The sequence below is a fragment of the Artemia sp. Qi Xiang Cuo genome, chromosome 13 (genome assembly GCF_049724085.1).
Source record: "Artemia sp. Qi Xiang Cuo chromosome 13, ASM4972408v1, whole genome shotgun sequence".
In the NCBI taxonomy this organism is placed as follows: Eukaryota; Metazoa; Arthropoda; class Branchiopoda; order Anostraca; family Artemiidae; genus Artemia; species Artemia sp. Qi Xiang Cuo.
Window position 1 is genome coordinate 25,449,069 of NC_142806.1, and position 23,968 is coordinate 25,473,036.

Consider the following 23,968-nt stretch of genomic DNA (forward strand, 5'->3'; position numbering starts at 1 on the left):
CCGGAGTGTAGGTTTTACATCACCAGGCACGTGCGAGGGAAATTTTCTTTTGTTGGTGGGGGGCTTAAAAAGGCAAAAATGGGTGAACAACATGAGTTTATAAGACGATTCGTGAAAATCCCAAGGTTTTTTCTGATTTTTTTGGACAATTGCCTTAACTTGAAAGTAGTTTGTTATATATGTGTCATTTATATTTAAAAAATTGGACGTTAAACTCAAACAAACAATTGAAGTGTTAAAACACATTGCTTAATTCAGGTTACTGTATATTTATAAGTTCAAATATTACGAATACATGTAGGGGTTTATGTTTTACATCAGAAGGCTGAGTTTAGAGAAAGTTTTGTTGGTGGGGTACTTAAAAAGCCAAAATGGGTTTCCGACATAAGTCTATTCAATAGTTCAGGAACATTCCTGAGTTTTTTCTGATTTTTTGGACATGTTCCCGAAATTGAGATTAGTTTTGTATAAACGCATAGTTAATAATTAAAAAATCCGATAATAAAGTCAAACAAACAAAAGCGGTGTAATATCAGATTGGCTCGTAAATTTTGCATGATATTTCCATGATTTTTTGGACAATTGCTTTAACTTGAGAGTAGTTTGTTAGAAATGAGTCGTTGATAATTATAAAACCGGATTCTAAACTCAGACAAACAAAATGAGAGTAACACCTGCTTGGCTCGTATATTTTGCATGATATTTCCAAGTACAAAAATGATTCATACTTGACGGAGTTTTTGATTGAAAAAACCCAGAATATTGGCGGGAGATTTGGTTTCTGTGGGTTGCATTTCCTTGTGAAAATGAGTGAACGCATTTGTTTAATAATTCAGTAAGTGGAATACACACGGTTTTTTCTGATTTTTGGATAAGTTCCAAAGGCTCAGAGCAGTTTGTTAGAAATGTGATGGCGATAATGCATAAACCGGATGCTCAGCATATACAAACATCAGTTGTTTAACTCATTGTTGCCCGGGATATTTTTCATGTTATTTTTGAAGTCAAACAAGATGAAGAACTTTCAGAGTGTCTGTTTGACAACATCAGGAACGAGCGAGGAAATTTTGTTGTTGGTGGGGGGGCTTAAAAAGGCAAAAATGGGTGAACTACATGAGTTTATAAAACAGTTAGTAAAAATCCCAATGTTTTTTCTGATTGTTTGGACAATAACCTTAACTTGATAGTATTTTGTTAGAAAAGCTTAGTCTATAATTAAAAATTCTTATTCTAAACTCAGACAAACAAAAGGATTGTAACACCTTATTGCCACGTATTTTTCGCTTGATTTTTCTAAGGGCAGAGAATATGAGTTAATAGCGGTGGGTATTTTTGACTTCGCAATGAACATTTGAGGGAAAAGCTTTGTGGGTGGAGGGCTTAAAAAGGTGATTCTGAGAGAAACACTTTAGTGGCTAAAATAAATCGTAAAAATCCCAGGTTTTTTTCTGATTTTTTGGACAATTGCCTAAACTTGAGAGTAGTTTGTTAGAAATGCGTCATTGATAATTAAAAAATCGGATGCTAAACTCAGACAAACAAAAGGATTGTAACACCTGATTGGTTTGTATATTTTGCATGATATTTTTAAAGCTAATTAAGATGAAGAAATGTTGGAGTGTATGTTTGCCCTCACCAAGCTCGTGCGAGGGAAATTTGTTGTTAGTGGGGGGGCTTACAAAGGCAACGAGGTAGGAACTATAAAGGTTTATAAGCCTATTCGAGAACATCACTAATTTTTATATGATTATTTTTACAAGAGCCTTAACTTGATAGTAGTGTTTGAGATATGTTTCGTTGATAATTAAAAAATCGGATGCTAAGCTCAGACAAACAAAAAGATTGTAACATCTGATTGGTTCGTATATTTTGCATGATGTTTTTAAAGTCAATTAGTATGAAGAAATGTCGGAGTGTAGGTTTTACATCACCAGGCACGTGCGAGGGAAATGTTTTGTTGGTGGGGGGCTTAAAAATGCAAACATGGGTGAACTACATGAGTTTATAAGAAGGTTCGTGAAAATCCCAAGGTTTTTTTCTGATTTTCTATGGAAAATTGCCTTAACTTGAGAGTAGTTTGTTAGAAAAGCGTCGTTTATAATTAAAAAATTGGATGCTAAACTCAGACAAACAAAAGGATTGTAGCACCTGATTGGTTGGTATATTTTGCATGATATTTCTAAAGTCAATTAAGATGAAGAAATGTCGGAGTGTAGGTTTTGCATCACCAGGCACGTGCGAGGGAAATTTTTCGTTGGTGGGGGGCTTAAAAAGGCAAAAATGGGTGAACTACATGAGTTTATAAGACGGTTCGTGAAAATCCCAAGGTTTTTTCTGATGTTTTGGACAATTGCCTTAACTTGAGAGTAGTTTGTTAGAAATGCGTCGTTGATAATTAAAAAATCGGATGCTAAACTCAGACAAACAAAAGCATTGTAGCACCTGATTGGGTGGTATATTTTGCATGATATTTCTAAAGTCAATTAAGATGAAGAAATGTCGGAGTGTAGGTTTTGCATCACCAGGCACGTGCGAGGGAAAGTTTTTGTTGTTGGGGGGCTTAAAAAGGCAAAAATTGGGTGAACTACATGAGTTTATAAGACGGTTCGTGAAAATCCCAAGGTTTTTTCTGATTTTTTGGACAATTGCCTTAACTTGAGAGTAGTTTATTAGAAATGCGTCGTTGATAATTAAAAAATCGGATGCTAAACTCAGACAAACAAAAGGATTGTAACACCTGATTGGCTCGTATATTTTGCATGATGTTTCTAAAGTCAATTAAGATGAAGAAATGTCGGAGTGTAGGTTTGACATCACCACGCACGTGCGAGGAATTTTTTTGTTTGTGGGAGGGGCTTAAAAAGGCAAAAATGGGTGAAGACACACACATTGAGACGACACACGCACAGACAGGATACACAATACAGAAATTTAATTCAGGAAATTATGAAAAAAAAATTTAGACGGTGTTACGTTTGCGCACGTAACCCCGTCTAAAATTTTTTTTTCATAATTTCCTGAATTAAATTTCTGTATTGTGTATCCTGTCTGTGCGTGTGTCGTCACCCATTTTTGCCCTTTTAAGCCCCCCCCCCCCCCACAAACAAAAAATTTCCCTCGCAAGTTCCGGGTGATGTCAAACCTACACTCCGACATTTCTTCATCTTAATTGCATTTATAAATATCATGCAAAATATACGAGCCAATCAGGTTTTACAATCCTTTTGTTTGTCTGAGTTTAGCTTCTAATTTTTTAATTATCAACGAAGCATTTCTAACAAACTACTATCAAGTTAAGGAAATTGTCCAAAAAATCAAGAAAAACCTTGGGATTTTCACGAACCGTATTATAAACTAATGTCGTTCACCCATTTTTGCCATTTTAAGCCCCCCACCAACAAAAAATTTCCCTCGCACGTGCTTGGTGATGTCATAACTACACTCCTACATTTCTTCATCTTAATTGACTTTACAAATATCATGCAAAATATACGAGCCAATCAGGTGTTACAATCATTTTGTTTGTCTGATTTTAGTATCCGATTTTTTAATTATCATCGACGCATTTCTAACAAACTACTCTCAAGTTAAGGCAATTGTCCAAAAAATCAGAATAAACTTTGGGATTTTCACGATCCGTCTTATAAACTCATTTAGTTCTCCCATTTTTGCCTTTTTAAACCCTTCACCTACAAAACAATTCCCTCGCTCGTTATTGGTGATGTCAAACATATATTCCGACAGTTCTTCATCTTAATTAACTTTAGAAATATCATGCAAAATATACGAACCAATTAAGTGTTACAATCCTTTTGTTTGTCTGAGTTTAGCATCCAATTTTTTAATTATGAACGACGCATTTCTAACAAACTACTCTCAAGTTAAGGCAATTGTCCAAAAAATCAGAAAAAACCTTGGGATTTTCACGAACCGTCTTATAAACTCATGTAGTTCACCTATTTTTGCCTTTTTAAGCCCCCCACCCAACAAAAAATTTCCCTCGCACGTGCCTGGTGATGTAAAACCTATGCACCGACATTTCGTTATATTTCTTGACGTTAGATATTTCTTTCGTAATATACCATCCTCTCTGGTGTTACAATGCTTTTGTTTTTCTTATTTTAGCTTCATAATTTTTAATTATCAACGACTAATAAATATCAAAGAACTCTCACGATATTGCATTTGTAAAAACAAAAAGAAAAAAACTTGGGATTTTCACGAACCGTCTTATAAACTCATGTAGTTCACCCATTTTTGCCTTTTTAAGCCCCCCACCAACAAAAAATGTCTGTTGTGAAGTGTTATTATATAGTATTGGGGGTTGTAGTCGTATATGCCTTTATTCTCCCTTTATAGGGGAGATAAACTCTGGCCCTAAGGTAATTAAACTTTGGTAGCGTGCCTTAGGCTATGACCGAACTAATGAGGCGTACCGACTGGGTATTATCGAGGGCTAAAGGTAGATCGTAGAGAGGTTGTCTAAAACACAATACTTTTATTCAATTTACGCATAGTAATTACAGATATAGATATACTACTGGGACTCGCTGCCCCAAATAGACCACAAGTCTCAAAAACTACAATAATATATAATAAGATACAGACACTTACAATGATCCGACAAAATCCCAAGGTATTTCTAATGAGAAAATAAACGGGAAGAGGTTCACCCGGCAAGTCAAAAGGTCTGCCTTCAGTCTCAAAAATCGGGGTATATGTATAAAAAACTAACCACGTCCTTCTGGTACATTGACGCATTTAGCCAGGAAATTGGTTATTGAGCAAGTTCTCTCCAAGCCCACACATTCCACGATCTGTATCTTTATCTTAAAAAGTGGTATTTTGAAACTTTGTTTTTGCGTCTTAATATATTTTTACTCAAGTAGTAATTAACTAAATTAGAAAGCTTTATCACAAGACTCACCATTTAAAGAAGAATTGTCCCAATTCTAAATATTTTACTTTCAAAACAACTTAATTTTGTTTACAGCTATTATGCTGCCATCTTTGGGTGACTATGTGCATCTACCCTCAATGGGTTTCCTTAGGGTTATGTTTCCGGTCCAATATTGGCCATGTTCCTTTTTTTTGTCGAAGGATTTCAAATTGAAATTCATCCTTGTTTCTCTTTTTCTCTGTCTCTAGGACTGAAAATTACTCTCTACCCTCTTCATATGCATCTTTTGATTTAACTTGACCCCAAGCGGCTTAAACATAATATTAGTGGTTTTGCTTAAATTAGATTTATATTTAGGGATTTATAGGGAAAATGATTTATATTATAGATTTATAGGGAAAATCTCCTGTTGCAGAAATAGGCAATTGACCAGAACTTTCGCAGTGGTTTTTGTCTATTCATCTTTAATTGGAAAAGCGTATAAATATGAATTAAAATGGTCGACTATGGTTAGTACGCATCTGTTTCCTTTCCTGGAAACTGGTAAACTTCCCCAAGATCCCCAAAGGTCTATTGACATTATTTTTTCTACCCCTGAAGGGGTGGGGTATTGACCCAATTCAGCCCTAGGGGTCTTTGGTGGAGACTTTTGTTTGGCAAACTCTTGGCAGCTTTGTATAAAAGCTTTTACTTTTGAGTACATTTTTGGAAAATAAAAATTTCCCTTCAGTCTCCCCATAAATTTTGCTTCTCCCAGGTGACAGGCAATCGTTGCATGTGCAATCTGTAAAACTTCTCCTTCCAGAGATTTTGGAAGTACTGGAATAATTTTTTAAGTCATTTTTTCTATATTCTTGCGATGGTCTATGATATCTTACTAGAAGATTTTTACTTTCGTCCGGATCAAAATTATCTAAGTCCTTTAAAAAATGTTTAAAGTGCTCTGGCAGTTCCGTTCCTTTTGATAAAAAGGATTTCATTGCTAAAAAAAAATCACCATTATTTTGATGCTTCGAAATATTTTCATTAGACAGTATTTCTACCCCTTCCAGTTCGTTCTGGATGGTTGCTATCACATTTTCTTCCTTATCTGGATTTCGTGACAAATAGTCTGGTAAAATATTTGTACGGCCCTTTATATATACTGGGTATATGAATATGCTTGCAGACGTAGTATCCACCGTGTCAACCGGGCTGAAGTATTTTGCATCGTATGTAGCCAAACTAATTTTTGGTCTGTGCGTAAAATAAATTTTTTTCCAATTAAAAATTGTCGAAAATATTCTGTGAAAACTACAACTGCCAAACACTCCCTTTCAACTGTCGAGTATTTTTTTCTGCCTCCGACAGAGACCTGCTCTTGTATTAGACTATCGATTCTACTCCTTCAGAATTTATGTCTAATAATATGGCCCCAATACCATACCCCGAAGCATCTGTTTGGAAAAAGAAGTCTTGTGACAAATCTGGTAGTTTTAGTATTGGTGCCAGTAATAATTGTCTTTTTATTTCATTTAGTGCCTGTTTTGTTTCCGTTGGACATTCAAATTTACCTTATGTTTTCAAAAGGTTCGTCAAAGTTTGTGCTATTGTGGCATAGTTTTTAATATATCGTCTGAAATGGCTTAACAAACCACAAACTGATCTGCAGCTTTTTTTATCTTTAGGAGGCTGTAAATTTTCTATGACTGTAAATTTTTCTCGATTTGGTAAAATAGTACCTTGGTTTATCAGGTGTCCAAGAAATACTAATTTTGGTACTACTATTTTTAACTTTTCTGGATTTAATTTTAAGCCTGCTTTTCCAAACTTTTCCAGTATTTTTCTAAGTCCGACCAAGTGGCCTTCCAAGTTTTCATTAAACAGCATTACATCATCTAAATAAGCCAAGGTATCTTTTTTCCTCCCTGGTTCGCTATCTTTTAACACAAAATTCATTAGGTGACTAAAGCGATTCGGACTAAATAATAAGCCAAATGGCACACGTTCAAACTGGAATGTTCTCCCATCGTCTAAGATTACTGTAGTCTTATGCTTGGTTTCTGCATCGAACGCGATTTGCCAATATCCATCTATTAAATCAAAACTAGTGTAATATTTTGAACCCCCTAACGAATCTAAAATCGAATCAATTCTTGGTAGCTTCATCACGTCTTTATCCGTGACGGCATTTAGTGCTCTAAAGTCTATGCATAATCTCCAGGTGCTATCTTTTTTTCTGACTATTACTAATGGAAAGCACCAATCACTAATAATTTCTTTAATTATTCCCTGATCTTCCATTTCTTTTATTTGGCTTTCTAGCCATGGCTTTAAATGATAAGGTGTTTTATGCGGTGACTTTTTGATTGGAGGGCCCTCTGTTGATATCTTGTGCGTGATTAAGTGAGCTAATCCGTAATCCGCTTTGTGTCTTGCAAAAGTCCATTTAAAATCCCAAAGAATATTTTCCACCCTAGTTTTTACGTTTTACGGTAAATGTTTTAAATCAAATTGTTGCAAATAATCTGTTTTCGACAGTCCATACTCTTCGTATGGTTGTGGTTTTAATGACGATATATATTCGTGGCTAGTGAAGTTTACGCTTAATTCTGGACTGTTTATTGATTTTATTTCTGAATTTGAAATCTTTTCTACTGATCCAAGTTCTACCTGGTTCAGTTTGTTTTATTATTACTTAGATTTGATAGTTTTAAGTATGTTATACCATTTTCAATTTTTATAACCTGATTTTCCACGAAAATCATTGGGTATTCTTTTATGGTGTGTCCTTCTATCATGGCATCCATTGTTTCAACCTTTCCTTTTTTTCATTTAATGTAGCTAGAGCTTGAGCTGTCGTTCCCCCTTCTATTGTGATTTTTCTGCTTATTTTTTGGTTATAATTCGAATCTTCACTTTCATTACTTTTTGTTACGCAAATTTTCCTATTATTTTAATTTTCCTAGTTTTTTGTGATTGTGTTGGATATGGGTTCCCATACAATCCCATATTTTATGATGGCATCTACTCACAGAATATAGGGAAATGATAGTCGCGGGTCTGGTAAGACTGCTTCTGTTATTCATTTATTTCCTGCTTCGCATTAGTGCGGACGATCACCCAATACTCTAACCGAGCACCTCTCCGCGGCTGCTTGGCTAGTTCTGCAACTTATTATTTGATATTCTAAGCTAAGAGGACATCTTTTAATAACTTCCTCTTGAATTAATGATTTATATGCGCCTGTATCTAGTAAACTTGGTAAATTTTGAAAACACTCAATTTTAAAACAACGCAGAATCAGTAGATTATTATTATTTGCATTTGTATCACAGCATTCCAAACTATACAGGGGTCTTTGTAAGGAAACAGCTCTGTCGTTCCTTACAGGCTGGTTTCTCCGTTTAAATGCCCACTGTTTGGCCAAAAATTTCTGGGATTATCCCAGTTTTCTTCAGCGCTGCTACTTTGACCCCGGGTATTGTTAACCGTTTGCCTCCTAGGCCTAAATTCAGGAACATTATTAGGTGTTTGCCAAATATTATTTGTTCCCTGCCTTCCTAAATTTCTGTCCTCCTGCGTTCTGAATTGGTGTCTTGTCTTGTACGTCTGGCCTTCTTTGCGTATTCTATGCCAGCAATCTGCTGCATAGTGGTTTGATTTGTTACAATAATAGCAATAAAATTTTCTAAATATTTTTGATCTGTCCTTGTTGGTTCCCCAACTATCTGTCTTTGGTGGGGGAGGGTGCCCATATTTTCTATAGTTATTAGCTGCTAATCTTTCAACGTCATTGAATCTGTCAGCTATTTCCCTAGACGGCGAACCTCGGCCTCCGTCGCGCCTTTTTGGCTAACGATTCGGCTCCTCAAAGCTCACCCTTTTCTGTCCCCTTTTACATTTTATACTTTCTTGGGCTCCTGTGCTATTTATTGACATCTGGTCAAACTTTTTCATAGCCTCGTCAATTTTTACCTCTGTTTTGACTAGTATTATAGCCTGCTCTAAATTTTTAGGTTTCGGTGATAATATTAGTCTTAATAACTTTTTTGGTAACCCTTTGGTAAAAGTATATAGTTGTACTTTTTGTACTGTCTCGTCATTTCCTCCTTTCTCTAATTGTAAACACACGGATCTACAAATTTTGTCCGCATATTCCCTGATACTAGTTGAGGTATCGAATGTGACTACCTCTGTTCTTAGCCTCTCGGAGATGCTTGTCTCTATGAATCTTGTTTTAAAAGATTCAATTAGAGTACTGATGTCCTTGGGCTCTTGTTCCTTATTTGCCTCAAAATGTTTAAGGGTGCTTCCCTTTAATCTGGCTGCAACTCATTGCTCTTTGACCTTATTCTCAAACGATTCAGTTAGTTCGTCGAAAATTTTTAATTTTTCGATAAACTCATCTACATCTGAATTTCCCGCATATTCTGGTATAATTTTTGCAATTTCAAGTACTGTTGATAGGGAAGTCATTTTTTCCTCTGGTAAAGCCATTTTATTTCAATCTACTATTATTATCTAGCCTTCTCGACCCAGTTTTTCTAGCGACCACCAGTTGTTGTGAAGTGTTATTTTATAGTATTGGGGTTGTAGTCGTAGATGCCTTTATTCTCCCTTTATAGGGGAGATAAACTCTGGCCCTAAGGTAATTAAACTTTGGTAGCGTGCCTTAGGCTATGACCGAATTAATGAGGCGTACCGACTGGGTATGTTCGAGGTCTAACGGTAGATCGTAGAGAGGTTGTCTAAAATACAATACTTTTATTCATTTTACACGTAGTAATTACAGATATAGATATTCTACTGGGACTGGCTGCCCCAAGTAGACCACAAGTCTCAAAAACTACAATAATATATAATAAGATACAGACACTTACAATGATCCGACAAAATCCCAAGGTATTTCTAATGATATAATAAACGGGTAGAGGCTCACCCGGCAAGTCAAAAAGTCTGCCTTCAGTCCCAAAAATCGGGGTATATGTATGAAATACTAACAACTTCCTTCCGGTACATTGACGCATTTAGCCAGGAAATTGGTTATTGAGCAAGTTCCCTCCAGGCCCACACATTTCACGATTTGTATCTTCATCTTAAAAAGTGGTATTTTGAAACTTTGTTTTTGCGTCTCAATATATTTTGTCTCAATGAATCATTAACTAAATTAGAAAGCTTTACCACATTTCCCTCGCACGTGCCTGGTGATGTAAAACCTACACTCCGTCATTTCTTCATCTTAACTGACTTTAAAAATATCATGCAAAATATACGAAGCAGTCAGGTGTTACAATCCTTTCGTTTGTCTGAGTTTAGCATCCAATTTTTTAATTATCAACGACGAATTTCTAACAAACTACACACAAGTAAATGCTAAATTAAATAAAATGACAAAAAAACTTGGGATATACACGAACCGTCTTATAAACTCATATAGTTCACCCATTTTTGCCTTTTTAAGCCCCCCACCAATAAAAAATTTCCCTCGTACGTGCCTGGTGAAGTCAAACCTAAACTTCGACATGTCTTCATCTTAATTGACCTTAGAAATATCATGCAAAATATACGTGTCAATCAGGTGTTACAATCCTTTTGTTTGTCTGAGTTTAGCATCTGATTTTTTAATTATCAACGACGCATTTCTAACAAACTACTCTCAAGTTAAGGCAATTGTCCAAAAAATCAGAAAAAACCTTGGGATTTCCAAGAATTGTCTTTTAAAACTTTGTAGTACACTCATTTTTGCCTATAACTGCCCCCCACCAACAAAAACATACCCACAAACAGTCCTAGGGTTGTCAGACCTACGCTCCGACATTTCTAACACAATTTTGACTCTTGGAATGTCATTAAAGACCTTCGAGCCCATCTAGGGTAATAATCCTTACGTTTGTCCAGGTTTAGCATCTGTTTTTTAATTATCAACGGTTCATTTCTCACAAACTACTCTCAAGTTAAGGCTATTGTCCAAAAAATCAGAAAAAACCTTTGAATTTTCACGAACCGTCTTATAAACTCAAGTTGTTCACTCATGTATGACATTTTAAGCCCTTCACCAACAAAAAAAAATCCCTCGCATATGCCTGGTGATGTCAAACCTACACTTCGACATTTATTCATCCTAATTGAATGTGGAAACATCATGCGCTATAAACAAGGAGATCAGGTAGTACAATCCTTTTTTTTGTCATAGTTTATCATCTAATTTTTTAATTATCAAAAACACTTTGCAAAAAAACCTCTGTCAATTTATGGCAAATGTCAAAAAAATCTGAAAAAACCTAGGGATTTTCACGAATCATCTTATAAACTCGTGTATTTCACCCATTTCTGACTTTAAGCCCCCCACCAACAAAAAATTTCCCTCGCACGTGCCTGGTGATGTAAAACCTACACTCCGACATTTCTTCATCTTAATTGACTTTAGAAATATCTTGCAAAATATACGTGCCAATCAGGTGTTACAATTCTTTTGTTTGTCTGAGTTTAGCATCCGATTTTGCAATTATCAGTGACGAATTTCTAACAAACTTCTCACTATTTCAGCTATTTATCCGAAAAATCGGAAAAAACCTATTGTCTTTCATAAATCGTCTTATAATCCCTAGTCCTTCAACCAGGGTTACGTTGATATGCCCCCCACCAACAAAAACTGCATATTGTCCGTGCGAGGGGATGTCAAATCTCCACTGCGACATTTCTTTATCTTAATTGACTTTAGAAATATCATGCAAAATATACGAGGCAATCAGATGTTACAATCTTTTTGTTTGTCTGAGGTTAACATCGGATTTTTTAATTATCGACGACGCATTTCTAACAAACTACTCTCAAGTTAAGGCAATTGTCCAAAAATCAGAAAAAACCTTGGGATTTTCACAAACCGTCTTATAAACTCATGTAGTTCACCCTTTTATACCTTTTTAATTCTTCCCCCAACAAAAAAAAATTCCCTTGCATGGGCAGTGTGATTTCAAACTACACTCCGACATTTCTTCATCTTAATTGAATTTAAAAATATCGTGCAATATATAAGAGGCAATCAGATGTTACAATCCTTTTGTTTGTCTGAGTTTAGCATCCGATTTTTTAATTATCAACGACGCATTTCTAACAATCTACTCTCAAGTTATGGCAAGTGTCCAAAAAATCAGAAAAAATTTTGGGATTTTCACGAACCGTCTTATAAACGCATGTAGTTCACCCATTTTTGCCTTTTTAAGCCCCCCACCAACAAAAAATTTCCCTCGGTCGTGTCTGGTGATGTAAAACCTACATTCCGGCATTTCTTCATCTTAATTGACTTTAGAAATATCATGCAAAATATACGAGCCAATCAGGTGTTACAATCCTTGTGTTTGTCTGAGTTTAGCATCAGATTTTTTAATTATCAACGACGCATTTCTAAAAAACTACTCTCAAGTTAAGGCAATTGTCCAAAAAATCAGGAAAACCTTGGGATAAAAAAGTTAAAAAAAATTAAAAAAAAGTTTAAAAAAAAGTTAAAAAAAAGTTAAAAAAAAGTTAAAAAAGAGTTTAAAAAAAAGTTTAAAAAAAAGTTAAAAAAAATTAATTAATGTAATTATGTAAATTAATTAATAATAAATTAATTTATGTAAATTAATTAAACAAATTAAATTACAGAAAGAATTTCACAATTTCAAACAAAGGCATCACGCACTTTGAACACAGATCAGCACGAATTTTCACGGTAGTTGAATTTCGGTAATTACACTGTCTGCTTGTATGGCGGGAGACACCCCGCTCTCTAGTGTTATAGCTATATGGAAGACACCCCGCTCTCTAGCGTTATAGCTATATGGGGGGACTGCCCGCTCTCTATCGTTATATCAATACTACTGGGTTTTAGAAATTCAGGAAGTCAGGGGGTTTTCTCATTACTGGATCATTTTTTTCAAATTTATAAAGACCCCTACAACTACCATTCGTAACGGCACAGTCTGTTTTAAGCCCTTTTAGACTAGAAGACAGGGACAATAACGCATAAAATAAAACTTTGACTGCACCGTGGCTCTAATGCAAAGCAAATACTCTTGGAGTAACTCTGATGTTGCAGTTGCCTTTGCAATTACTCCAGTCAATAGACTGAGCTAAAACTCCCTCAACTAGTGTTTTTCTAATTATGATTTGACTTAAATTAGGGTTTTTTAAACTAAAATTTTTCTTCGTTTTTTAATAGTCTAAATCGGAATAAAATGTTGGGTGACATCCTGAGTGATAGTCGTTGAAAGTCCTTCAAAATAAGAAGTAAATTACACTTAACCTACAAAACAACAAAATATTAATTTAAAGCGATTTTGGAAGGTACTCCTATGGAAAGTTAAAAACATTGAAACAAAAACGAATGTTTTGGGCATTGTATGTTGAATTTAAGCCTATAATTCATGTATCTTATGATCAGAATAATTTTTAGGAACAACAAATTCTTCCAAATAAATTCCAAACCTGTAACATTTTACGAAGAATGTCATTTAAAATTGTAAAATGATCCTCCCAACACCCCTTTAAGAGAGATTCGTGCGCGAAAGAAATTATGGTAAACATATCCTTGTCAAATACCGTTTTTTACATATTTCAGATAAAAATTATAGTAAACATATAAGTAAAAATATAGCAGAAAACATATCAATATCTTCAGGGTCAATTAACATGTATCGTAAACACATCCGTGTCAAATGCTGTATTTCATGCTGTCAAAATTTTAGAACAGAGAGTATTCGTACATGAAAACATAGCAGGAATTATGGCATTACAGTCAGGGCCATTTAAAATTTATAGTCAAGTTTCCTTGTCAAATCCTGTTTTTCTTACATATTTCAGATAAAACTGAGGAAAACGACTTATTCCATCCTATAAACTATAATTTTTCCTATTTTATATTTCTAGGTTATATTTAAATTTTCAATAATTATAAACAATTATGTTAATCTACACCACAATTACTATTTTAAGTGTTACTCTTTTCTGAAGCAGTAAATTGCTCTTTATTCGGCTAAGAGTAGATTTGACAATATTCAGCAGATCAAACGTTAAAGACGGAAGACAACAAAATGTTAAGGCCATATCACATCTGGGTTAGTAGTAGGGTTAGCAAAAGTAAGCTTGGACCGAAATTAGTGCTCATCAGTCTTATTGCCAAAGCTAAGCCCACTGGAGCTTTTTTCCTTCAAGCTACCACCTCGTGAAAGGCCACATTTCTTCTTCAGGTAAGACAATGGCCTCTGAATTGACTCTTCAAGAAAAGTGGGGTTAATCCATAAGCTTAAAGCTGCAGTTCAACACAATAGAAATCAGATTAATAGTAAGCATAGAGAAACTTTAACGGCTGGGAAGATGTTGTGTTTCCAAGCAAAAAATTGGTTAAACTTTATCAAAGCACATTTAATTTTATCTATTTTTTTATATATATTTTAAAGCGTATTTGTTTTTTTTATTTTTACCGAAGCGTATTTATTAGGTGTATTTTCAACAGTTTTTCTAGTTTAAAAAGGGACCTTATAATGATTGCGAAGGTAAAGAAAGAAGAATTGTCATCAGTGAACCTACCATCTTAAATTCAATTAACCTGCTTAGCCTACAGGAGTTTCCCAAGCTAACGTAGGCTTACTCCATGCACACTGGCTTTGAAATGAAAACAATTCTTTTAATCTGTTTTCCAAAACAACTTTAATTTCATTTTGTTCGGTGCAGAAAGTAGAGTGATTAGAACATTAGACGTCTGGGTATTTGTGACGTATATGAGTATTTTCCTGAGCATTTATATATATCTCAGTATTTTTCATTTATATGAAAAATATTTTTTTCCAAAATTACTTAAGCCCCTAAACAAATTTTCCCAAAGACATGACCCATCTGGATCCTTTTTTAACACCGAAAAACAAACAATCATCTTATTACGAACAATTTTATCAAACGAACAATGACCACCGAGCAAAGCTCTGTCCCCTGCTATAGATATTATTGTTATAATTTTTCTGTCGCAATGCGTAGCATTTAATGCAAAGCATTAAGAATCGAAGACTCATTTCGTTTTAAAACCCTTCCTACTTATGCTCAAAGCTTTCGACCTTCAGGGGTCTCTAATTACAATCAGCAGACTATTTATGAAAAATATCGAGAGGGCTGGGAGGGGAAAAAGAATTTTCTCAATTTTTGACCTATTTAGATCGTTTTTTTTCTTCACACCGGGAAATAGTGGTATACTAATTTTTAGAAACAATTTCAGTGCCGTTTTTGAGACAAAATTTACAGAAATACAATTACTGCTCGTTTAATAAGATAGGTTAAAAATCCAATTTTCATTGATTTTTTTTTAATTTTTTATCAAATCCCCTCAGACACTATACTATAATTGGACCTAACAGTTATTAATAAATATCTCCCCGCGTTAATTCACTAAAGATCTGATTCTTATAAGTTTCCCGTTCTTTTTGCTCTAATCATTAAAGGCACCCGTTTGTCTTCAGCATTGCTGCTAAAATTCTAAATACGGAAGATTCAGTTTACAGTATTAGCCAAAGTAATACCCAATCAGCTTGTAGGGCGACAGACAAACATTTACCCCCCCCAAAAAAAAAAATATTAGTCCCCTCATTCCCCCCCCCCAAAAAAAATAATAATAATAATAATAATAATAATTAAAGCTTCAACTCGATGCCCCAATCTTGAGACAAACCAGGGTATTCTCACTTGTAGTGATCGTGAACCAACTGGACTCTGACTGTAATTAAATAAAAAAAAAACAAGTTTTTTAAACTGAAAGTAAGGAGCGACATTAAAAATTAAAACGAAAATAAATTATTCCTTATATTAATGGGGCTTTCCCCTCCTCAATGCAGCTCTAATTAATATATAGTTTTTTATTTTTTTAAAAAATAAATTTTTTAGAAATATTAAAATTTTTGCGTAAAGATCGAGGCGTTGAGGAGGGGACAGCCCCTTTCATATACGGAATAATTTATGTTCGTTTTAAGTTGTAATGTCGCTCCTTACTTTCAGTTTAAAAAACTGTTTTTTTTTATTTAATTTCTGATCGTTTTTTAGTTAATGCAGCTTTTATTTGCATAAACATTTTACTTTTCTTTTGCTAAATGGATGTCTTTACAAATTAACTTACGTAACTAACTTCCATATTCGTGTATTTTTCTTCTGGCAAAAAATATAAAGTTGCAGATTTTTGCAGATATGAGCTTGAAAGCTATGTAATAGGGTTTTCTGATACGCTGAATCTGACGGTGTGATTTTCATTAAAATTCTTTCACTTGTAGGGGATGTTTCCCCCTCTTTAAAAAATCGAGTAAATTTTCTCAGGCTCGTAGCCTTTGATGAGTAATACTAAACTTAATAAAATTTATATATTTAGAATCAGCATTATAAACACATTCTTTTGATACATTTATTGACATCAAAATTCCGTTTTTATATTTTTCGATTACTATCGAGCCTTATTGCTTTTTTTCTCTGTTTTTTTTTTATTACGTATATGTTATTACGTATTTAAGGGGGTACGCCCTGTCGTCAAAAAGACCCTTATCGCGTTAAAAGTAAAAAATATTTATTATTCAAAAAAATCAGAATAAACCAGGACGTTTAATTATAATAGATATATCTTTTTAAATCACTAAAAAAAAAATTAGCGTAAAGAGCGAGGTATTGACTTGGGGGACAACTCCCACACATACGTTATAATTCCTGTTGGTTTTAATTTATAATATTCCTTCTTACATTTCAGTTGAAAAAACTTTTTTTTTTTTATTTAATTTCTGATCGTTTTTTAAATTAATATTGGAAATCCGGCGCCCCCTTCATAGAAATGTCCCTTACCCCAAAGAAACATCCTCTACGGAAATATTCTCCAAAGTAACCCCCTCCTCTATCCCCCCCCTCCAGAAAAAATCCTTCCTGAAAATGGTTGTATACTTCCCAATAACCAATAAATAATGCTGGCAAGTCCGGCGCCCCCTTCATGGCAATTTCCCTTCCCCCATGACAACTTCCTTCATGAACAGATCCTCCAACATAACCCCCGACCCACCCTTCCCTCCCACTCCCATAAAAAGAACCTCCTGAAAACTTCTGTATACTTCCGAATAACCAATACTATATGTTAACATTGGGTAAAGCTCATAACTTTTAGCCCTCCCTCGGGGTACTTCGGAGGATTAAGTCATCCTAATAGACATATTTATCATATTTTCGAACAGACTGAACAAAATGGCTATCTCAAAATTTTGATCGGGTGATTTTGGGAAAAAAATAAGCGTGGGAGGGGGCCTAGTTGCCCTCCATTTTTTTTGGTCACTTAAAAATGGAACTAGAAATTTTAATTGCCCTTCGAATGAGCCCCCCCCCGCGATATTATAGGACCACTGGGTCGATACAATCAACCTTGAGGGAAAAAAAAACAAATAAACACGCATCCGTGATCTTTCTTCAGGCAAAAAATGCAAAATTCCGCATTTTTGTAGATGTGAGCTTGAAACCTTTAAAGTAGGGTGCTCTAATACTCTGAATATGATGGTGTGATTTTCATTAAGGTTCTATAACTTTTAGAGGGTCTTTCCCCCTTTTTTTGAAAATCAGCCAAATTTTCTCAGGCGCATAACTTTTGATGGGTAGCACTAAACTTGATTAAAGTTATATATTTTTGAAATCAGCATTGAAATCTGATTCTTTTGATATATCTATTGGTATCAAAAACCCGTTTTCTAGAGTTTCGGTTACCATTGAGCCGGGTCGCTCCTTACAGTTCGTTACCACGAACTGTTTGATAGTACTCTAGAGTAATGTTGGCTTAAGCTACGCGTTATATAACCTCAAATGACTGGCTAGGTTTTATGGACGCTTACCAATTACATAAAGCAGCATCAAGTTTCCCCACTTAATCGACACCTACTCACCCTTCCTACATTTACCACAACAATTTTATGTGTAATACATATTCTTAATCCAATTTGTTTTAGCTGGCATCTGGTAGCATTGACATTAAACACCTGTTTGTTTTGCAACAATTAGTTCCAAATATTTGCAAACGGCTTTAATATGTTTTTATAGTTTGACGAATATATTTTACACATTTATTAACTAATGCACGAAGCAACCAAGCAATATATGGCTTGGGGAGTTACTTGCTGATAACATAAGGTCTTGCTGTACTCAAGCGTAGGGGAGGGCTTACATTTACAACAAGTCTACCCTGTGGTTTTTCAGGTAAAGTCAGCATTGTGAAAATTGATTCTTGTTCACATGATTAGGCTTTTCTATGAAAAATATACTTGAAAAAGATAAACATATATGAAAAATATATGGGAGTTTCAATTAGCTTAAATTTTCTGATTCTCATATCAAATTTGTTTGTGCAATTTAAAATTTATATTAATACGATTAAAAAGTCAATTTGGAGTAGGAGCAAAATCCCGACTACTATCAAGCCCTACAGAAAAGACAATTGAAAGCAAAGCATTTAAAAGGAAAGAAGCAACTCTTAATTCCAAAACTATTATCTAGTGCAGCGTTTTTTCTGCCGCTGTGAGCTTCAATTCTTCTTCCCAATTCCCGGGGTAAAGAATCTAAAAATATATAAATAATTATGCAAACATAGCCAAGTGACTAAAGCAAAAGTGCTTCCAAAAATACATAAAACACAAATAAAAAGGAAAAATTTTGCAATTTGAGAGCGAAAGTTATCCTGCATCGTAAGAAACTAAAGTTTTTGGAGTTGTTCTAAAGTTTTGGATATATATACATGTATATATATATATATATATATATATATATATATATATATATATATATATATATATATATATATATATATATATATATATATATGTATATATATATATATATCCTCTGCTTATGCAGGAAATGTCTAAAACTTTGGTCACTGCAATGTAGCATAAATAAACGAAATAAATTGGAAAAAAAAACAGCTATAAAAAAAATAAAAAAAATACAGTCTACACTTCAATATTCTTTTTAATTTCATCTACCACAAATTTTTATACATACAAATACAAGAAGTATTCAATGTATCTAAGTCTAAGAAGTGAGTTTACGTATCCGAATCCTTTCTAGGTCTCTATGTATTCTATATATCCTATGCGTTCTAAGTACTTTGTGTATTCTAAGTATGCTATGAATTCTGCGCAATCTATGTACCTGAGAAGTAAGAAGTATGTATCGAAGTCTAAGAAGTAAGTCAATGTTTCCAAATCCTTTCTAGGTCTCAGCACACTTGCTACAATTGTACACATTATGTTTTTAAGGATTAATCTTATATTAAGATTAAAAACCTAGCCACCGTGCCTGGGATAGGCTGCTGGAGCAATCACCACCCCTCATAATTCCCTTTTCCTTGATAATATATACTATAATAGGATAACGACGATTCTTGGAGTAAGCATCACCGGAACGTTTTTTGTCCAGGGTTGCGAGCCCTGGCACCCTGGGTCCCCCCTATATTTCTCCTTCTGAGCCTGATATATTTTCTTGGAACTAGTACAATGATAAGTTTTACAGAGCACCATGATTCTCATACTTGTATCTTAAGAATCACCCTTTTATTTTTTCTTCTTTGACATAGTTCTACTTTAGACATAAAACAAAAAAATGGTTGTTGATAATCTTGGAAGGGTTTTGAGCTGTCGACAGACCACAACACCCTCTAGGCCTCAAAAAGTGCCCTACATAGACGTTATCAGTTTTAAAAATTTCTCCTTGATCTCACACTTGAGCCTCCTGAACTTACCCGAAGGTTCAATAAACACTGCACAGGAGTTAGAGTAAAGGGCCACGGGGATCAGCACTTAGATTATAGCTTCAAAAACAATTTGACGAACATATACATAATTCGGTAATATTGTACACTTACATTTATAATAAATAGCATAATATAGCTATTGTAGCAGAATATAATTTATATTTTTGTATTCCCTTAATACTTAATCTAATGTCATAATTCGCAATCAAAATCATTCACAAAACCTCGGGAATATTTGCATGATTTAGTTGCTTCCCTCACCCCCCCCCCCCCCCCAAAGAAAATTAAAGGTCTTATATGAAGTACATACTTTATAATTCAATAGTTGTGACAAGATACCTTTTCCTATTTGTCCCCAGCTACCCAAAATGGTTTGGAGCCTCCCCAAACATAATTGAACTAGGCTTAAAATTCAATTTCAGTAACACCTTTTGAACCATTTTATGTATCAATATTAGACAAATTAGAAATAAGGTAGCCAGTGCTTCATCTCAATGGAACGTTTTCGCAAATGCTGGTCTTACAGACAAATGAAGCTCCAACCCCCGGCCTCAACAGGCCACTCTGGAAAAGACCATCAGCACTGACATCTGGTTCCATCTACGCTGGCGACGCTGCCGAGCAAGAGCTTTAAGTCAAAGGCAAATTTACTGTTAATGGCACTTTTGTATGGCTCAGAAAATGTAACTCGAGAGCTTTTCAATAATCTTCCGAGTCATTAGATAATGCTGCAGGCTGTTATCCTAGTTCCACTAAGATTGAAAAATCTAGCGGTGGATTTTCAAATATATTTTATTGAATAAAAAAAAAAAAAAGCAAAAACTGAAGCATCTAAACTAAATTCCAAGAAATAAAAAATGATATTGTATGAAAATTAATTCTAAAACTTGCTCTTCCTTTTGGACTATTTTCTACACTTCTGGCAGTTACACTTAAGCAGTGGCGGCAATTAACGAAGATTTAGGGGGAAGGGGAGCACAGTATTTTTCATAACCTGGAAGGGGGGGGATATTGTCATAAAAAAAAATTCTAAGGAAAAAATCCAAAAGGCATTTTCAATAATAATATAAAGATGTTCTTCAAAATATACGGGGGGGACTAGGGTGGGCACAGTCCTCTCCCTCCCCCCAATTAACGCAACTGCACTTAAAGAAATAGGTAATTTGGTTGGGAACTCCAAGGAGTAGACTGCAAGGTACTGCAGCTAAATGTAGTAGAAAATATTCAAGAGAGAACCAACCTGCCAAACGGATCGTAGAACCAGACCTACTTCGACTTCCTAAGTCGGATTTGTCCACATGTATAGTTTTTGGACGAGGTTTACCTGATGAAACATTACCACCAGCTTTTGGTCTCATCCTCACATTTTGCTTAGTCATAACAGGTTCTGGCATTTTCAATTTCCTGCCCTATGTATTTAAATCAGCTATTAGAAAAAAGAAACAAAGATCCTACATTTTTATCAATACAGATGCTGCATTCAAAAATCATGATGACGCTAATAATTTCAGTTCTGACTTAAACAAGAATGTGACAAGACTAAGATGCAGTCGAAAAAGCAATATAACCTAAAAATGGGGCATATTTCATAAAAAAAAAATGTATAGAGAGTTCTATAAAAAAAAGTATAAAAAAAAAATATAGAGAGCTGGCATTATTAGCGTGTTATTTACCGTCTTTAGTCAAGTTTTCAAGTCTTCAAGTTTTCTTGAATGTCTTAAAGTTTTCAATGCTACTTATGTTTTTCAAGTTTTCTTTTATTCATTCTAGTTTTCATTTCATCAAGTTTTCTTGACTGTCTTTAAATTTTCAATGCTACTTATTTTTTTCAAGTTTTCTTGTCTTCATTCTAGATTTCAAGTCTTCAAGCTTTCTTGACAGTCTTCAAGTTTTCACAGGGTTTTATTTCTCTTACAAGGGATATTTCACTAGATGATATATCACATTACTCACTAAAGGATAAATTTATGCAAGGTGAAAGGTACAAAATTAAAAAATAAAGAGAAAAATAGGCAAATTATGGGGAAAACAGGATATCATTCATGGTTTGTTTTTTTTCAAACCGAAGAGTGAGGCAGGCAAAAATGCCCCCTTCCCCTACATGCACTCCTGCTTTATATAGACACTTAAATAGACACTATATAATTCTGGTAAATTATCAGTTTTTACAGGCGAATATACCATGTTGCCAGCGTATCTGAATTGGAAATTGGTTATGGGGAAAAGATTATATATTGGTTTAAATAGACACTATTTAGTTAAGTTTGAAGAAAAATTGTTTTTAACAGCAAACTGTAATATTTTTCTTGATAAAGTATACATTTTTACCGGCAAGGATTCCATCTTACTAATTTTTATGAGCTGTCTATTACTCATAGAAGAGGAGTTGGGAATAAATTTAAGCAGAAAGTCAAAGGGCTCTGTGTGCATCCAGGTTCTCAAACCTGGATGCACACAGAGTGATGCCCCTAGATGCACCAAACCTGGATGCACCAATGTGTATGAGCTGTCTATTACTCACAGAAGAGGAGTTAAAAATACGTTGAACATGGTCAATGTATTATGTCAAGTATTAGTAGAGAGTATTATGGCAAGCGTAAAAGTTTCTTTTCTTTAAAAACTGGTAAACAGTGATATTTTTCCTGGTCACAAGAGTATCTCCTTACCAATGGGTCTGATCTTACCATTAGTTGTAAGAATAGATTCAATATCAAACAGTTCGTGGTAACGAACTGTAAGTAATGAGCGACCCGGCTCAATGGTAACCGAAACTCTAACAAACGGAATTTTGATACCAATAGATACATCAAAGGAATCAGATTTTAATTCTGATTTCAAATATACAAGTATCATCAATTTTAATCTTACTTATCAAAAGTTACGCGCCTGAGAAAATTTGCCTGATTTTCGAAAAAAGGGGGAAAGAGCCCCTAAAAGTTATAGAACCTTAATGAAAATCACACCATCATATTCAGCGTATCAGAGAACCCTACTGTAGCGGTTTCAAGCTTCTATCTACAAAAATGTGGAATTTTCCATTTTTTGCCAGAAGAAAGATCACGGATGCATGTTAATTTGTTTTTTTGTTGTTTTTCTTTTTCCCAGGGGTGATCGTATCGACCCAGTGGTCCTAGAATATCGTGGGAGGGCTCATTGGAACGTAAATTAAAAGTTCTAGTGCCCTTTTTAAGTTACCAAAAAAATTGAGGGCAACTAGGCCCCCTCCCACGCTCATTTTTTTCACAAAGCCACCTGATCAAAATTTTGAGATAGCTATTTTGTTCAGCATGGTCGAAAATATTATAACTATGTCTTTTAGAATGACTTAATCCCTCGAAGCCCCCAGGGGGAGGGCTGAAAGTTATGAACTTTACCCAATGTTAACATATAGTATTGGTTATTGAGAAGTATACAGACGTTTTCAGGGGAAATTTTTTCTGGTAGTGGGGGATGGGGTGCCCTTTTTAAGTTACCAAAATAAATGCAGGGCAACTAGGCCGTCCCACGCTCAATTTTTCCCCACACTCACCCGATAAAAATTTTGAGAGAACCATTTTGTTCAACATGGTTGGAAATATGATAAATATGTCTTTTAGGATGATTAATCCCCCGAAGTCCTCAGGGGGAGGGCTAAAAGTTATGATCTTTACCCAATGTTAAAATAAAATATTGGTTATTGGGAAGTATGCAGAAGCAACATTAGAACTTAAAACGAACAGAAATTATAACGTATGTGAGGGAGTTCTCCCCCAAGTCAATACCTCGCTCTTTACGCTACAGTTTTTTTAGTGCTTTCAAAAGAGCTATCTATTCTAATTAAACGGCCATTGTGATTCAGGGGTTTGTGAATCAAATTTTTTTTAACTTTTAACGTGAAGAGCGTGGTATTGACTAAGGGAAGAACCCCCTCCTATACGTAATAACATATACGTAATAAAAAAAAAACAATAAAAAAAACAAGCGATACGGCTCAATAGTAATCGAAACTTTTAAAAACGGAATTTGATGTCAATAAATGTATCAAAAGAATGTGTTTATAATGCTGATTCTAAATATATAAATTTTATTAAGTTTAGTATTACTAATCAAAGGCTACGAGCCTGAAAAAATTTACCAGATTTTTGAAGGAGGGGGGAAACATCCCCTACAAGTGAATGAATTTTAATGAAAATCACACCTTCAGATTCAGCGTATCAGAAAACCCTATTACAAAGGTTTCAAGCTCACATCTGCAAAAATCTGAAATTTTGTATTTTTTGCCAGAAGAAAAATATAAGAATATAGAAGTTAGTTACGTAAGTTAA

General features: G+C 34.5%; 1 long non-coding RNA gene across 1 annotated transcript; it reads right to left on the bottom strand.

The window, feature by feature from the left end:
- Positions 1–13,960: 13,960 nt before the first annotated feature.
- Positions 13,961–21,067, bottom strand: LOC148945115 (uncharacterized). The gene is made up of 2 exons (XR_016142742.1): positions 20,905–21,067; positions 13,961–14,135 (listed from the first exon to the last, which is right to left on the bottom strand). It is a non-coding gene; the product is annotated as an uncharacterized LOC148945115 (long non-coding RNA).
- Between the last annotated feature and the right edge of the window lie 2,901 nt (positions 21,068–23,968).